Source organism: Solanum pennellii, chromosome 7 (assembly GCF_001406875.1).
Source record: "Solanum pennellii chromosome 7, SPENNV200".
NCBI classification, from domain to species: Eukaryota; Viridiplantae; Streptophyta; class Magnoliopsida; order Solanales; family Solanaceae; genus Solanum; species Solanum pennellii.
The window spans coordinates 13,608,950-13,626,353 of NC_028643.1; positions in this window are offsets into that span (position 1 = coordinate 13,608,950).

The following is a 17,404-nucleotide window of genomic DNA, read 5'->3' on the forward strand; positions in this document are numbered from 1 at the left end:
TGAAGGAAAGAAGAAGATCATGCTGGTCATGTCAGAATAGTTCTTTTGACTTTGAAAGATAAGGAGTTGTATGCCAAGTTCTCCAAGTGTGAGTTTTGACTTATGTCTGTGGCATTCTTGGGCAACATTGTTTCAAGAGATGGAATTAGAGTCGACACCCAAAAGATAGAAGCAGTTCATAGTTGGCCTAAACCCACACCTCCAACTGATATAAGGAGTTTCTTGGGTTTTGTTAACTATTATAGAAGGTTTGTTGAGGGTTTTTCGTCTATTTCGTCTCCTTTAAACGAGTTAACTCAGAAGACAGTTAAGTTCCAATGGTCTAAAGCTTGTGAGAAAAGCTTTTAGGAGTTGATGAAGAGGTTGACTACTGCCCTATTGTTGACCTTACCAGAAGGTACTCAAGGTTTTGTGATGTACTATGATGCATCTAGAGTCAGTTTGCGCTGTGTGTTAATGTACAATGAGAAAGTTATAACTTATGCCTCTAGAGATTTGAAGGTTCATTAGAGAAATTACCCAACCCATGACTTAGAGTTGGCTGCTGTAGTTTTTGCCTTAAAGGTATGGCGTCACTACTTGTACGGCGTTCATGTTCATATATTCACTGATCACAACAACCTACAATATGTGTTCACCCAGAAAGAGATAAATCTCAAATAGAGGAGGTGGTTAGAACTACTCAAGGATTATGACATGAGTATTCTATACCACCCAGGTAAGGCTAATATGGTTGCTGATGCTTTATGTAGGTTATCCATGCAAAGTACCGCCCATGTTGATCAAGAAAAGAGGGAGTTAGCCAAAGAGGTGCACAGACCTGACGCCTGGGATTCAGACTTATGGATTCCATAGAAGGATGAATAGTGGTGACCAATGGGGCTGAATCATCAGTAGTGTCTGAGGTGAAAGAAAAGAAAGAAGAAGACGTCATTTTTCTTTATTTTAAGGCGAATGTTCATAAGCAAAGAGTATTGGATTTTGAACAAGGGGGAGATGGTGTATTGAGATATCAAGGTAGATTGTGTGTACCCATGGTGGATGGACTCTAGGAGAGGAACGTGGAGGAGGCCCATAGATCCAGATGCTCCATTCATCCGGGTTTCACAAAGATGTACTACGATTTGAGGTGCGGGAAGGTATGAAGAAGGGCATTGATGAGTTTATTCCGATGTTCCCTAATTGCCAAAAAGTGAATGTAGAAAACCTAAGGTCAGGAGGTTTGTCTCAGAATATAAAACATCCAGGATAGAAGTGGGAGATGATTAATATTGACCTCATCATAGGTTTACCAAGGTTTCATAGGCAACATGATTCTATTTGGGTAATTATCAATCAAATGACAAAATCAACCTACTTTTTGCCGGTAAAGACCATTCATAAGGTAGAGGATCATGTGAAGTTATATATTTAGGAGGTGGTGAGACTCGATGGAGTCCAGTGTCAATCATTTAAGATAAGGTTCACAATTTACTGCTCAGTTCTGGAAGTCTTTCTAGAAAGTTTTGGGTTCAAAGGTGAATTTATGCACTGCCTTCTACCCTCAGATGGATGGGCAAGCGTAGCGTACTATCCAGATCTTAGAAGACATGTTGAGAGCTTGTATCATTGAATTCAAGGGGAATCGGGATGATCACCTACTTCTCATTGAGTTCGCTTGCAATAATAACTGTCATTCGAGCATCCAAATGGCTCTGTATGAAGCTCTATATGGGAAAAGATGCAGATCTCCTATTGGGTGGTTCAAAGTTGGTAAAGCAGGGTTTATAGGACAAAATCTAGTTCACCAAGACATGGATAAGGTGAAGTTGATTCAAGAGAGATTGAAAATAGCACAAAGTCGTCCAAAGACCTACACAGATATAGAGAGGAGGCTGTTGGAGTTTTAAGTAGATGATGGGGTATTTTTGAAAGTTTCAGCCATGAAGGGTGTTATGAGGTTCGGTAAGAAGGGTAAGCTTGGTCCCCGATATTATAGGATATCAAGAGAGTTGGTAATGTAGCTTATGAGTTAGAGCTACCATAAGAATTAGCAGCGGTTCATCCTGTCATGTTTCCATGTTGAAGAAAGGCATGAATGATCCTTCATTGATTGTACCAACTGAAAATGTTGGGATTATGGAAATTCTATCCTATGAAGAGATTTCGGTTCAGATTTTAGATGCCAAGTTTGCAAGTTGAGAACAAAGGAGGTTGCATCAATTAAGGTCCTTTGGAAGAAACAATTTGTTGAAAAATGAACTTGGAAAGCTGAAGAGGATATGAAGAAGAGATATCCACATCTCTTCGAGTCCCGAGAAAATGCAGATCAAGGTACGAATTCTGTTGTTAGTTCTTCATACTCCATTAGTAAGCAAAATGTTACTTGCTTTTGATCAACAAGTGTTAAACTTGAGGTTGCCATTCCTAGCTTAGTGAAAGAAACTCATTCGAGGATGAATGTTCCCAAGAGGGAAGTATTGTAACATCTCGTAACTCGAAATAAATAGGAATAAGCAAAGAAACTAAGAATAATCACTTTTGGAAAGAAAGGGGAGAATTTGGAAATTTTTCTAAGTTTAAGAAGTGAGTTTTGGTCATTTTTAAACGGCCATAACTTTGAGCTCAGGATGAGTTAGAGGTAATTCTAGATATTGTTGGAAATTCCTTGGAGAGATCTTCCCAACGCCTCCCATTTTCACTTTTTAGATATTGTATGAGGGAGATATGCCTATCGGAAGTTGGGATTTTGAAGTGAGAAAGTCCATTTCCAGATATAAGTAAGGGCAAACTAGTCTTTTCACCCATTTATTTCCTAATTTATTTAAGGTCTTATTAGGAGTAAAAAAAATCCTTAGTTCAGTTTTTAGAAAATCAATTCACGCTTAGGGTTGGGAGAAAAGAGAAGAGAAGTAGGAAAAGGGAGAAGATTCTAGGTTTCTCCAAGAATGCTAAGGGATTTCGAGTGGAATTTGTTGGGGGCGGTCCCTATCAATTATTGTGAGATCTTTTGTATTGTTTTAGTTCACCCACACACCGATTTGTTTCAATTCATCAAATCTATGAGTTCATTTCAAGTTAAAAGTGAAGTTCTCAAAGAAAAGTGTCGAATTCTTGATTGAATTGTTGCCTGCCTATTATTGGTTTATTCTTGTTTCTATGGGTTGTTTTTGAGTTGAATTCAGTGGGTATTGAGGGTACCAATTTTCTCAAGTGTTTGGTAAAAGAACTAGGGAGGTTTAGAGATTGAAAAACGAGTTAAAAATCCGTTAGGCGCACTTGGGCAGGCCAGCCGCGTCACGCCTACAGTGCGCCAAAAAGTAGCGTCAATTATTGGGGCCTTGCACTGCATGTCACTTGTGCGCCAGGAATTGGCCTCAATCAATTGAGGTTGGCGCGACGCGCCACAAGTGCGCCTGGATTGGAGCTTTTTCACCCAGTTTTCATAGTTTAGCCTTTTTAAGTCTTTCTAAGGTACATTAACACCTTCCGGTGATTCTAATTACTTCAAATGATTTCTAAGCACCTAAAAATCAATAAAGAACGTAAATCATAAACTTGAATCCATAATCCAATTCAAGAAAAGTTAAGATCAAAGTCAAGGGAGTAAAGAATTAAGTGTGGAAGATAAGAAGCAAGTAAAATTAAGTATCTAAAAGTTTTCAATAGTCTTTGTTAAACGTATGAACTTCGTTTTAAGGATAAAGTTTCAAGTCAGACTAAAGAGTAAAAGTTGAAGTCTTCCCTTCAAGAAATATAAGGGAACTAAGTATTCTCTAATAGTCGAGTTAAAGTCAAGAGTTTCAAGTTAAGCAAATAGTAAAGAGTTGAGTTTAATTCTCAAAAGTTATAGGGCAACTAAGTATTCCCTGAAAGTTTATAAATGTTCTCACATTTAATTAGTTAAGAACGGAAACTGAGATTTCCAAAGGAATTTTGGGCAAGTTTTCAAAAAAGATTGATCTCTTTCTAAATAAAGAAGGAGAGGAAACTGAGATTTCCAAGATAACCTCTAAGCTAAGTTTTGAGCACTAATCTCAAATTACATAAGTCAGTATGTTTTAAAAAGCTAATGTAATTATATTTCGGGAGAAGTATTGAGCACCGAAATGGGGGAGAGTCCAGAGAACTCCTAGGCTCCATAAACCATGTCGCCACCATGGGTAGAAAAGGGTCACACTTTTTCGATGATTCCTTTAATGCTTTTTAGCATAGACTAGTGGATCCGTTAGGCAGTTCAGGTTCTATATCGATGGCAAGCTATAAGACGGCCCTGGCAGCGTGAGGCAAAATGTTGTACCCTAAATCTAGACCTTAAGTGATTGTTGTCTATTAGAGAAACAACCACAGAAGTTAAATGTATTTAGATATATACATCAGTTAATTGTACTTTTACATACCTCTCAGAGTTTTTTGGTATACTTTTACATATTCAGAATTTTCAGCATGCTTTCATAGAACTTTTTTTAAATTTCACTTGTGCTTAAATAGCTTTATATTGAAATGAGTCAGTCATGTTGAGTTGAGTTGAGCCATGTAAGTTCTTCAGATTCTTTCAGACACTTTCTATCATTTGTTGTTTATCATTCCAACTCCCATAGTCGTACATTCAATGTACTGATACCAATTGGCCTCCATCGTCTTATGATACAGACGCAGGTACCCACAATTAGCATCCAGAGCCTCGTTGATCCTGTTTGAGCACTCAGAGCAGTGGTGAGCCTCCTTGCATTTCTGAGGACTTTTTTTTATTGCTTTATAGTCTTTTCATTTATATAATTTTGAGGAGTTTATCCCAACATTCATCATAGTATTATAGAGGTTCACAGACAGATAGTTAGTCAGATATTAAGTTTTGACTCTCTCTTTATCTTGCATTTCAGATGTTCTATTTTGAGACTAAAGTGCCACTTTGGCCAAGACATTTTTATGCTATGTTATCTTTTTGAGAATGATTCTTTCTTATTATCGAGTTAAGTCGTACGCTGAGTTAAGTAAGCCATGTCAAGGTTTCGCTCAAGGCTAGCAATGGTCATTGGGTGTCGGCCACGTCCAGGATGTAGGATCGGGGGTGTGACAATTTTTTTTTGGTTTTCTTATGAATCTGAACTATTCAGAAATATTCCTTCACTCTGAATCTACCGTTTTGACTTAATTTACTTTTTTTTTTATCTAATTCTGATTATTGTCTCCTTATTTTCTCGTGATTTTTTTAATTACATACTGAAATAAGACAATTAAGTAAGAAAATGGTTTTCTATGTTCCTTTGATTTTTTTATTTTCATTATATGATTTGAAATTAAGTTTTAATATACCAATTAAAATTTAAATGGACCGAAAAATTAAAAATTTATAAATGCAATTGGGGTATACAGGAAAAGAACTACATAGAGGTTACTCGATACTAATTCATGTGTACTAGATCATATTGAGAGGTAAGAAATGAAATTCATGAAAATTCTTTTACCTTTAGTAGTTAGGTCCATAATTTTTATTTCTCGCTTTGATTTTGAAGAATTGTATTTTGGGGTAAAAGAGGATGGTTACTAAGAGTAAGCCTGATTTTCTTAAATCAAGTTGTCCAATCTATTTTTCTAACTAGTAATAATATAGAGAGAATATTCTCCTAAAGAAGACACTCAAGCGAACGAGAAAAATAGTGTCACGAGGTTTTTAGTAATTTTTACTTAAATTCATATTGTTATGCAAATTAGTTGCACTCCTTTGTCCATTTAAGTGATGTAGTAGGCTTCATAACTCTTCTACATCTTGAATGAATATTTATAAAAAATAAAATATTTCCTCATATTATTTTCCTACATTGAATGAACATTGCAAGACATTTGATACAATTTTAATGAAAAAATGATCAAAATAGTCTTTCATGTAAAGGGGTTGAATTTTTTTGGTCCTTTATATATATCACCCTATCCAAATAGTCCTTGATGTATATAAAAGTATATCATTTTTGTCCTCAACCCTAAAAACTAACTCAAAATTTAAAAAACCTTTGAAATTCATCATGGGTCCTGCACTTTCTTCATCCCTCTTTCTTCTGTCATTTCTTCTTCTCCATCTTCTTTTTCCGTCATTATTAATTAAGGGACCTTGTGAAAAGGGTCTTCTGTGTAATGCATATTTTTTTATGGAACTGTTGAATGATAAACATTGGGGTGTTTGTAAGACGTTGTTTGTTTTTATGCTGCAAATTGGTGACTGCAAATTGTATCATGAGTTCTTGGACTCTAATAAAAATATAAACGTTAGTTATGTTGGTGATGAACAAAAATAAGATTGAACGGACAAAGGTAGAAAATAGCAAATTACAAACCATTTTTTGAATTTTGAAAAAACATTGTTTTAGAGGATTTTTGGCAGTGAGTAGAAAAATAAATCAATTGCAAATTTGAGAAAAACTGGCGGAAGATGGGGAAGAAGAAAGAGTCCACCAAAAAGTGGAACACCTAGTTATGTTTAACATTTTTTTTATGTTTTAATTAGTTTTTAGGGCTAAGCATCAAAATGATACACTTTTTATATACATTAAGGACTATTTGGATAAGATTATATATAAAGGATCAAAATAATTCAACTCCTCTATATAAAGGACCATTTTGATCTTTTTCTCCAACTTTAATATACTAGGTACTCATATGTCTTTTCTATTCAATTTTTTCGTAGGAATGCACACAAATGATAGATGATTTTTAGAGTCATGGGTATGTAAAGAACTCAAATAACTTAATGGTCAGTGTTTAAATTAAAGTATCTCAAAAATTTACCAATAATTTAGTTAACGAGAAAAAGACCATAAATACTCTTGGACTATTTTAAAATGTTTAAATATACCCTACATTCATTTGTTTTCCATCAATCCGTCTTTATGACCTACTTTTACCCTTAAAACTTAACATTTTATAAAAGAAATTATTATTTATTACATGACATCTTCCTATTAGATATAATTAAATCCTCAATCCATAAAAAAAATTCAATCCGCCTAATCCATACCCATAAACTCTTGACCTAATTCTTATCAATCCTAATAATGAAATTGAATTAGACCTGGCTTTAGGGTATTTGTGGTTTGCAAGTGGTGACCATAAAAATAAGGAAACTAAATGAAATAAAATTATTAAGTTTGAGGATGGCACCAGAGAGTGTAAAGAACTTGGCCTTCATTAATTAGCATTACTAGTTCACTTTATCGTTGTTAACGTTTTTTGCCTTCTTCACCAGTACCAATACCAAGTCCAATAGCAAGCGGGAGGATTTCTTTTTATGGAAATCTTCTTTATAGGTATCATATAATTTAAATCGGAGACACGTAACTATTCAAAATGATCATGTGTTTAAGGGATAAGTAGGATCAGATACTTTATTAGGTTGAATTGGATTTGGGGTCGTGGGTATAGATCTGGGCGGTTGAAAAAATCGGATGGATTAGGGGTTTAATTTTATCTAACAGCAATATGTCCTGTAATAAATAAATAATAATAATAATATTAAAATTTGTTAAGTTTTGAGGGTAAAAATAGGTCATAAAGGTAGATTGTGGGGTATTTTTAGCCAAATAGATAAATTAAAGACATACATATTTAATCCTTTTCAAATAGTCCAAGGATATTTTTGGAATTTTTCCGTTTATTAATACTACATATTATATGTAAAGATCCAAACCGTCATTATTTAGGAAGAACAAAAATCTACAATAAATCTTAACCTTGTACCGCTACAGTAGGATAAGTTGCCGCTGCGGCGGGATACGCGAGACAAAATGTAATTTTGAGAAACCCTATTTTCTACATCTCCCTAAAATACCTAGAAGAGTCGTAAATTACCATAAAAACCTCAGAAAACCATTCTAAGCTCGGGAAAAAAGGAGAAGGAGCTTTCTAGCATGGGGATAGAGGAATCTTGTAAATTCTGGCCAATTTCACTGTACTGAGTCCGGAAAAGTTTGGACTGAAACCCACAAACTTTGTGCAATTGCTTGGTGCCTAGCACGTTAGGTTTTATGCATTGATTAGTTGTAAATCTTTGCTTACCATGTATTGTATGAAATCAATAATATGAATTGTGTGTAGACCTTCGTGCACCGAGTGAATTCCGTAGAGAAATTGTTATAGGTTTTACGTAAATAGGTTAGCACCCAAGTAGAGACTTTATGACCCGTGGAGGTTTTGAAATTGTTTCTTGAATAGTTTCTTTAGTAATAAGGGTATTCTATAAAGTGGAACAAGACTAGGGTGTACGCTATGTTCGATTTAAAAGAAATCGTGAAACTGAGGAAGGTTAGTAAATTAGGATTAAAAACCTAATAATATACCCTAAAAAAGAATTAGCGCTGAACTTGGTACCTTGCATGTTAGGAATTGAGGAGTAACTCGTAAGTGATGGTTGTGATTTCATAATTGTGTGATATATGCATGCTCTTACTTCATTGTGACACTTGTATACAAATGAATGTTGCAAGATTGATCACACTTGTTGTAGGTAAAATAGATGAATGATGTATCCTTGAAATCATGATGTAAATGTATGATATTGATGATATACTTGTGATTATGATTGTGGTGTGTGATATGGGATCGAACTGCCATGTTCTTGCAAACTAACTTGGACTAGGTTTCCATGTTTCGACAAGCTAACTTGGATCGGGTTGCCACGTTTCGACACAATTATGGGATTGAATTGCCATGTTCCGGCAAGCTAACATTTTGGAATTGGGTTCCGTGAGATGACCAACTAATTGCAATAAATGTGTGTTGTGAAGTATCTTATATTCTATACTGGTGTGTGTAAAATCCCTGAAGACTAGGTATAGGTGGAATTATGTGTATGCATACGAGTAAGTGGTGACGTGGATTTTTTCTATTTTGTATACTTATTGGGCAATAGTGAAAGGTCAAGATGTTCAAGGGTCGAGTGGTGAATAACGAGGGGTATTCGGGTGGGTAAGTATCAAAAAGAGAGTGCGCTAAGGTTAGAGCTTGATGAAACAAGAAATTATGTAGCCTTGGTTAGGCATGGTGACAGGGAATCGAGGGTAATGTACTTTTGGGATATTCGTTTGGGTTAGCATGTTTAGTCTATGATCTAATAAAATCTGGGGTGTTAGGCGATGAGAAGGTGAGTAGTTTGAGGAGCATTGGGTAAATTAAAGTTGTGCTAAGAGAGGGTAAATGTGGAGAAAGGAGTAGTTTAATGCATGATCTTACTATTTATTTCTTATATTATAAGGTGGGTGTTGGGTTGACTGATTATGCCTACAAGTACATGTGGTTGTACTAATATTGCTCTTACTATGTCTTTTGACATAGTTTGGATGCAGGATTGGTGATGTTTCATTAGGTGAAGACGAAGAAATTCTATAGCAGCTTCTATTCTCTTTCTTCATGGTGCGAGCTTGTCTTTTATTATCTTGTCCACTCTTAATTCTTTGTAGCTCTTGTACCTGCTGGAATAGATCCTTGGGTTGTTAATTACTTTACAAGTTTTAACTAGTTCGTTAAACAAAAGAGTTTATTTATAAAGATTTTTATCTTCTATAGTTCGTTAATTTTCCGCATGTATAAACATTTGGGGTATAAGGGTTCTCCTACATAGGTGTAGAGTGAGTACCGCATCGCCCGATAGGTTGGGTCATGACAGTATACTCATCTACTTGTTGCTTAGAAATCGTATCGTTTCCCATTGAAAATTTTCTTCCATTGCTCGATCAAATATACACAAGTTATGATCTCCATTCTATTGAAGGACATAAGGAGAGTTTGATGAAAAAATAATTTTCTCTTTTAACATTCTAGGATATAATTCGTGTATCTATAGATTGTTTTTAAATCTTCTTGAAAAAAATATTCTTCCACCATTGGTTAAGATATATTTTTAATATTAAAGGCTATTGTAGAATTTATCAAGCCATTTGTGACGACCCGAATTCTGGAATCCGAATCGCAACTAGCGTCATTGACCTCTCAGAGGTCGCAGACAAGCCTCATCTTGCATTCAACACATTCATATGGTTAATTTTAGCGGAAAATGTAAAACTTTTAAACGTATGAAGTATACATAGACTTCATATAGTTATTTCATGAATTCATCATATACTAAGCTCAACATAAATGTAACAACCATCTATCATAAGAATCAATTCGAAACAGAATTAGAATATATCATAAATACATTTGCCAAAAATGACCTAATTACAAAAGTTTCGAAATAAAAGTACAAAAGAAACACTAGGGAGAACATCCACTAGCTTTGTCTAAAACTAGGGCTAGACTAAAACTGTAGCATCCTCGAAATCAAGAGGACCTACCAAAAGGTCTGGAGAAACGCTGATGTCCAAACCGTTGCAAGAGTCGTTTATCTATCCCTTAACTAGCATCTATAAAATAGTAAATAGTAGGGGTTAGTACACCACTAGTACTTAGTATGGGTGTATGCACACATACACATAAGGATATGCATGATCAAAGAAAGCTCTTCCTAAACAACATGTTATTTCTGGAAAGCCTAGTCACTAGACTTTCCTAAGTCGTTATTGTGAATTGTGGTATGAAAATGATGTATTTTAATGCATTCAAAGCACACAACTCATTTTATATATGATTACGAGATATTAGTATCATCAACATAATTTTAGAACAACTCGGGCAAAGATTTGAGATTTTGATCCTCTTAGGCTGAGAGCTCCTCTTTGTACACTTAGATTATTTTTCAGACTTTTTCTTATTGTTGTTTTGTAGTTCAATAATTCTTTTGGTCCTATGTTTTACTTACAAGTGAAATGATTCATTGTAGTCCCATACCCACAATGAATCAGGTAAGTAATTCAAGAGATTAAGGAAATGACTTAACTACAATTTTGGGCATGAATATATTTATAAGTCAATACTTATTGACAATACTCATTATTTAGTTGATTGCATAATGCACATAGTTCTTGGGGCATATCATTAAAACTTATGATCTTGCTTACTTTGGTCATGAAATCTTTATAAGCCAATCTTCATTGGCTAAATACATTAGTTAATCATTTGGGTAAGCATATTTGAATTCATTATTGTCTTTGATATTTTCCTAATAAAGGAAGACATTATAAGCCAATTTTATTTGGCTTTGTTCATTTTCATGACATGAATATTCATTATTATCTATGCCCTTTACTTATTGTAAACTTAATTGGACATCCTTTGACTATTCTTATAGCAAGTTGTTCATTACATTATATATTCATTACATTTCATAAGCTATTCTCTATTGGTCATTCCATTGATTTCATTACTTTCATGTTAGGGAAGTTATGGGTTATTTATTTAACGTTTTCATATTTTATATATATTATACATTTCATATCTACGAGACCTTGGAATTTTTTATGTAGCATTAAGGCATCTCAAGTGAGGACCCAACATATGGGACCTCAACGTGAGGGCCCAACATATGGGACCTCAACGTGAGGGCTTTCTTTAGCAAACACAGAGTCTGCTTGATTCGTTCATTCGTATTTTACATTATTCATTTCATTCATTCGTAGGCTTATGTAAACACCAGCTATACCTAGGATGAAGTTTAAGACTCTCATCGGGATAATGAAGTGCAATGACTAAGAATGACCTAATATCATTACTTGAATCTTATTTCACCTCCTGATTGTCTTGCACAAAAACATTCGGTATCATTCATTTCATTATCTTTCATACTTTGAGGAACTCTAACCTTAACTGACATAGGTCATGTGAGCATAATGAAATCGGTATCTTCCCCACACCGACAGAGAGGTGGAGTCACTGGCCAAGGTGAAACCAAAACATGATAGCGTATATAGGGAATTGAACCCTGCTAGAACCCTATGTTGGCAGCATAGGTTCAAGGAAAAGGAGATATAAGGAGACCCATACCTGCCTAAAAGGACAGTCTGATCTCATGAGATTTACACGAACCTCTGCCTTCCCGAAAGAAGGAATCGCGACTCATAGCTAGCCTATCGGTGGTCAGTATAAAGTCCCATTACATTGATATTACATATCATAGAAGTTGGCTTCTAACATGAGGGCATCATTTCTCATTAGATGATTTCTCATCTCATCATTAATATTAAGTGTGAATTGTCCTTACACTTACATTTAGAGTATGATTGAGACTTGTCTCTTGATATTCAACACTCTCTTAGGTGAGTACTTTTAGTGACCTTTACTTTGGCTTGATTGAGACTTGTCTCACCATTTATCTTAGCCTCTTATCATGTTGTCACCATTTTCATTAGCATTATAGATTAACATAATTACTCACCTCATTATGTGAATGTTCATTTCTTCTTTATTCTTTAGTGTTGACTCAAGCATTATGGAGGTTTGCTTCTAGATTGAGATTTACTTACTCTATTGATGACTGGTCATCCTTACTTTACATTAATGAAATGTGAATTTCCCTACATATCATCCTTTGGTGTTAACGAGACTAGTCTCCCACGTTCTACCACCTTCATGCGTGAGTATTCTTTTAACATAGTAGCTTAGGTGTGAGTGAGACTTGTCTGACTTCCTTTAACAACCCATTCTGGTAACTTAATTAATTTATACCCCTTTGAATATATTATAACTCACGTTACTTACTTTGTTTAGTGTAGTAGATTCATATCATCGTTTATGGACGATGAACACTTCATTCAATGAGTTTCATGAGTTCATATGTCAATCTTTTAGAGCATGTTGGGAGTTGTCCCAATGAGTGAAATGCCATTGATTATGGGTTCATTGAATTAGTTTAGAAGTACTTACATTATCATTTGATACTCTAACTACACAAGAATTACATATGATTAGTATTGGCCTCAACCTTTGAATGTTAAACTACATAACCATTTTTGTTGGCATGTGCCAATTTTACGTATGTTCATATTTAAATTTAATTTGTATGAACCATTAGCCAATCTTTTAGTTCTTTAACATAACATTATAGTCATTTACATGTATCACTTTTAGACAATGTATAGTTAGCCATTTTATTGGCATACGATTAGTATTGGCATAAACAATTGGGCATAGATTTCATAACATATTTGTTGGCATAAGTCAATTTTCATGTTCAACATGCTCAAGTTTTTATACATTATACATTAGCCAATCTTTTAGTTATTTAACATAATATTATATCCGGTTCCCTAAAACTTGTTTGACAATGTAGTGTTAGCCAATTTATTTGCATAAGATTAGTATTGGCATAATCAATTGGCTATAGATTTCATAATTGTTTTGTTGGCATAAGCAAAAGTTTCATTGAATCATGCTCCATTTGGGATACCTTATTCATTAGCCAATCTTTTACTTATTTAGAGATTACATTATATCCAATTCTCATTTAAATTTTGAACAATGTTTTTGTTAGCCATTTTATTGACATAAGCCAAATATTCACTAAAATTATGATTTCACGGAGATCTTTTTAGGTAACCTTATAACATGATTTTAGGCATAACGTTTTTTTGAACATCTTGGACAGCATCATATTAGAATTTGATGAATATATCATCGTTATAATGTCATATTAACAGCAAGTATGCACAACTAGTCGTAACATCTTTATATATAACATTTTCGGACATATCGTTAACATAGTATCATTCTTTAAATTCACATAATAACACTTAGAATCAAATGAGTCCAATTAATAGGTTCATTCAATCATTATTTAATCAAAAATCATACACATTAAGATAATCCAGCACCACATACCAACAACATGATTTCTAACGTATTAAACATTCAAATCGTAACAAGGATACTAGGGAAAGGAGTTCGACAAGAACGACGGAAACAACCTAGTTTTCAAGATCTTTGAATCATTAGAAGGAAAATTCTATTGGAGAAAGAAGTCTAGGAGAGAAAACCATACATTATTTACAACTTAATCTATGAATACCACCTTGAACGAAACATTGAAGAAACCTCGAAATAGCCCTACAGAAATTGATAAATTTTCTGCCTTTTTCTTGCGTTCGTTGCTTACTATTTTTACGTCTGATATACCACGTTTTCACGGTATTTTTAATGCTTTTTCCTTAAGTTTAGTGTGTGTCCAAAAGCCTTTTTGTATTGATTTTTATGTAAGTTTCTTTTTATTTGCAGGAAATCTGTCCAAAGATGAACGCGGAAGTTTTTGAGCAATAAATGCAGAAAAGTTACCACCTACGGAGCTTGTAATGGTCCGTCCAGCTTGTGACAGTCCGTAGGTGGCATCGTAGTGAAGCTGCTGAAGGAAGATGGGGAAGTCTGACCTAAGTGTGGGATTACGAAGTTCATGACGGAATGTTATAGCAACGACGGTCCGTCCTGCTGGTTCGTCATGATTATTAGAGAGTAGTCCCAGTACCCAAATTCCAAGAAGTTTAAGTGTCATGGAACGGAGACCCTCGACGGACCGTCGTTCTTGGAACGATCCGTCATACCTGTTCGTCGAGGGTAATGAAGAAAGTAGAAGAAGGATTTGTAAAGTATAGGATGACGGAGGCCATGAAGGCCCGTCGTGACCACGACGGCCCGTCACGAGGTTCGTCGATTGGGACGCGTTTTGACAAATTTTCAGCAATTAGAGTCCTTCTTTTATTAGGTTTTTGTTTTTTATAAATAGTTTGAAAAACCTCAATTTTGGGGTTAGACTCTCATATCGTTAGACTCTTTGTTAGTAGACTCTTTGTTATTAGACTTTTTGATTGTTAGACTTTTGGAGAATCTTTAGTCCTCGATTAATTTTAGTAATTGAGAAACTTTTTCTGGAATTGATTGTTGGTGCTTTTGTTGATTAATCAAGTGAACATCAAGATTTTATTCTTCCTCATTGAAGTAAGTGCATGAATTCTTATATTACATATATGAATATTGTGATTATGACTATGGGTAACTAAACTCCATAACTAGTGTTGTGGGAACCATGGATGAATAATGAGGTAAAATCTAACTAAAATAACAATTCTAGAATAGTGTCTTGCATGTATTGATAATTCTCTCTCTTAGAAGTCTTTTTAACGGATGGCCAACGTTAGAAATCGCCTTAATGCTACTTGCCGGACCAAGTAGGTAGATAATAGGAAAAGAATTATCAATATAGATTTAGTGTATACTATCTAATAGGCTAGTGTTGATTGGTACGACGTAATAACTTAGTCAAATATCGAATACCATGCTTAATATGAGGTAAAGGTAAGGGTTAGTATAGCAACACACGTAGCCGGACCAAGGTGCGGAGTGAAATTTTCTAGATGCCGGACCAAGGATTTAGAAATACATAACTTATCACTTTGCATGCAAGATACTAGGAAAGAATTGTTATAGTTAGAATTATCAAAGTTAGGAACCTGTGGGGAACACTTAAACCCTAGTTACTTTTATTAATTGATTAAACTCCAAGATTTGAATCTGTTAGTTGTTTACTTTAATTTAGGTAGTTATTTTTATTAATTTAGAAATAAAAGAACCCCTTTTATTGTCTTTTGTTTCCTAAGGAAATAATTGACTAAATAATAGTAATAATAGATTAAAGTTAAGTCTGAACTATTTTCCTCGTGGGAACAATCCCAACCTCATTAGTTGGGTTGTTTTCTTGATACAACCGCTTTACTTCTTATTTAAGAGGTATGTTTGAGCGTTATCAAATTTTGGCGCCGCTGCCGGGGAAAGTAGCTTTTAGATTAACTTAAACTTATTACTAAAGTTTAGTCAATATTTTCTTGATTTCACTTTTCTATTGTTTTTGATTCTTGCAGAACTATCTTCCTTGTATGCCAAATACACGGAGAGGAAGAGAACCCTTGTTTCCCTACGATCACGAATTAGAGTGTACACTATGCAATATGAATCGAAACTTGGGTATTAACGATGATGATCCAAACCAAAACATCCCAGCTACGGTTGATGTTCACGATCAGTTATTACCCGATGCTTTGGGTGAAAATCAAGAAAGGGGACAAAATCCCGTTCCACATCCTCAAGAATACTACAGAGGCTATACTAATATTGCAGACTCTGATGGGCCACTTGTCTTGCCCCCTCTACCACAAGGCCACACCATTGTGGTAACTAGTAGTCTGATGTAAATGCTCACTGCCAGAGGTTTGTTTTCAGGGCTACCTTCTGAGGAACCACATGCCCATATAGCTAAGGTAAGGGCAGTGAGTAAAAGTTGTGTAGGGAGGCCTGATTTGGATTTGGATGTAACAGGATTAAGAGTCTTTCCTCTCTCACTGACGGGAGAGGCTGCTATTTGGTTTACTGAGCTCCCTTATAACTCAATATTCACTTGGAACCAACTAAGGGACGTTTTCTTAGCACGTTACTACCCGGTCTCCAAGAAACTAAACAACAAAGACAGAGTGAACAACTTTGTGGCACTACCGGGAGAGTCAGTTAGTAGTTCTTGGGATAGATTCACCTCATTTTTGAGAAGCGTCCCCAATCACCGCATAGATGATGAGTCACTGAAGGAATACTTCTATCGGGGACAGGATGATAATAACAAAGCGGTATTGGATACTATAGCGGGTGGTTCTCATGGGGAGTGTCCTTATGCCGAGATTGCCGAAAAGTTAGAGAAAATCTCCCGGAATAAAAAAGCGTGGAGTACTAGGAAGTCAGATACTGGGAGAAATACCTTCGCAGTGCAATCCACTCACAACCCAGCCACAGATGAGATTCGTGAAGAGATGGCGCAGATGAGAACTGAGCTTGGGTTGGTATTAAAACATGTCACTGGGGGTGCAGAAAAGATAAATGTAGTTAACTACTTGTCTAAACCACCACCACCAAATGATGAATTCTATTATGCGGAGGATTCCTATGCAATAAATGAGCAGACGGGGGGTTTCCGACCGAGTGTTCAAGGCTCAAATCAGGAGAATTAGCGTCAAGGTCAAGGAAACCAAGGTCGGATCTATGGTAACTATAATCGTGAGGGTAATTATGTTCGAGATGGAAACTACAACCGCGATAACAACTTCAACAGGGGTAACTATGGTAACAGAAATAATAGGAATGGGCCCTATGTCCCTCCTCAAAATTGTGAAGTTACTCCTAGGGATGGTGGAGATAGTATGGCCCGAGTTGAGGATATGTTACACAAAATGTTGAGGAGGTTTGATGCTAGTGATGAGCACATTAAAGAGTTAAGGAGTGATTTAGCGGGTATTGGGCAGAAAGTCGATACACATGCAATATCGATTAAGCATCTTGAGTTGCAAGTGACCCAATTATCTGCGACTTTGAACACACGGCAACCGGGCACTCTTCCTAGCAACACTGTCCAAAATTCAAAAAATTATGGACACTGTATGGCAATCACTACTCGGGGTGGTAAGCAGACCATTGACCCACCTATGCCGTCTAATGAGGAAAAGTTGATAAAAGATAATGATAAAGTGGTAGAGGT